Raw genomic sequence first — 2283 nt, 5'->3', positions numbered from 1 at the left:
TGCAAAGGACATATCGGATAAAGGGCTAGTATCCAAAATCTATAAGGAACTCACCAAACTCTATACCCGAAAAATGAATAATCCAGTGAAGAAATGGGCAGAAGACATGAACAGACACTTCTGCAAAGAGGACATCCAGATGGCCAACAGACACATGAAAAGATGCTCAGTGTCACTCATCATCAGGGAAATACAAATCAAAACCACACTGAGATACCACCTCACACCAGTCAGAGTGGCTAAAATGAACAAATCAAGAGACTCTAGATGCTGGCAAGGGTGTGGAGAGACGGGCACCCTCCTACACTGTTGGTGGGAATGTAAACTGGTGTAGCCGCTCTGGAAAACAGTGTGGAGGTTCCTCAAAAACTATCCATAGAACTCCACTATGACGCAGCAATAGCACTGCCAGGGATTTACCCAAGGGATACAGAAGTGCTGATGCATAGGGGTACATGTACCCCAATGTTCATAGCAGCACTGTCAACAATAGCCAAATCATGGAAAAAGCCTAAATGCCCATCACCTGATGAATAGATCAAGAAGATGTGGTATGTGTGTGTGTGTATATATATACACACACACACATACATACATATATATATACATACATACACACACAATGGAGTATTACATGGCAATGAGAAAGAATGAAATATGGCCATTTTTAGCAAAGTGGATGGACCTCGAGGGTGTCACGCTAAACGAAATAAGTCAGGCGGAGAAGGACAGATACCATATATTTGGACCCATAGGTCTAACAGGAGAAACCTAATGGAGGACCGTAGGGAGGGGAAGGGGGAAAGAGAGTTGGGGAGACAGAGGAACGCAAAACCTGAGAGACTATTGATACTGAAAACGAACCGAGGGTTGAAGGGGGGGGGGGAGGAGGAGGGGGAAAAGAGGTGGTGGTAATGGAGGAGGGCACTTGTGGGGAAGAGCACTGGGTGTTACATGGAAACCAATTTGACAATAACCTGTTTTTAAAAAAATCAGACAATGCAATTCACTGTGTTAACAAACTAAGATTAGAAAAGTCCTATGATCATCTCAACAGAGCATTTACACAATCTAACATGATTCCATGATTAAAGCTCTCACCAAACTGGGGAGAGAAAGGAGCTTACTCAGCCAGTCACTGGACGCTTATAAATACCCTATAGGTAACATCGTACATAATGGCAAAAAGACTGCATTATTCCCTTCCTGAGATCAGGCATAAGACTGATGTCCAGACTCACCACTTCAATGAAGGGTCTTGCCAGGACAAAAAGGCAAAAACAACAAAAGGCACCCAGATTGGAAGGGAAGAAATAAAATGATCTCTTTTCGAAGATGCCATGGCCTGACACACATAAAATCTTAAGGAACACACACACGTGCGCGTGGGTAACTAGACTCATAAGAGAGTTTAGCCAGGACCAACATACAAAACTCAGCTGTATTTGTATATAAAGTAACAAGCGGTGAGAAATTGAAATGCCCTTTCAACTGCATCAGAAAATGTCGAAATATGAAATACTTAGGGATAAAACTACTGTTGAGAGAAACTAAAGGAAACACAAGTAAATGGAAACATATTTCATGCTCATTGCACCAGAAGATGCAATAAAATTGACATGTGTGTTCTCTCCAAATTGACCTAGAGAATCAACACAATCCCATTCAAAGTCCCAGAAGGAATTTTCTTGTAGAAGTTGACAAGAATATTCTACGTTTCATATGGCATTACGAAGGATACACAACTGCCAAAATAACCTTAGAAAAGAATAGCAAAGATGGAGAGTTGACACTACTTTATTTCAAGACTTACTATCCAGCAACAGTCATCAAAACACTGTGATATTGGCATAAAGAAAGACAAACGGGTCATTAAAAGAGATGATGCCGAAATAAACCCACCCATGTAAGGACAACAGATTTTTGGCATAGATACAAAGGAAATTCAGTGTAGAAAGTATCATTGTTCAAGAAGTGGTGCTAGCACAATCAGATATTCGATTCCTCAAATGTGGGCATTGATCAATACCTCATACTATATATGGGGAAAAACTGACTCAACATGGATCATAGACCTAAATGTGAGCTTAAGAAAATTCTAGAAGAAAACAAAAAGAAACCTCTTCTGACCTTGGCTTAGGCCACACTTTCTTACATACAACATAAATCTGATCAAGGGCTGTTATCCAGAATATACAGAGAGAACTTTCAAAACCCAATATGAAGAAAATAAACAACCAAGCTAGATGTGGGCAAAAGATTAGAACAGGTGGTTCATCAAAG

The sequence above is a fragment of the Suricata suricatta genome, chromosome X, assembly GCF_006229205.1.
Source record: "Suricata suricatta isolate VVHF042 chromosome X, meerkat_22Aug2017_6uvM2_HiC, whole genome shotgun sequence".
In the NCBI taxonomy this organism is placed as follows: domain Eukaryota; kingdom Metazoa; phylum Chordata; class Mammalia; order Carnivora; family Herpestidae; genus Suricata; species Suricata suricatta.
Note: the sequence above shows the minus strand (reverse complement) of the source record.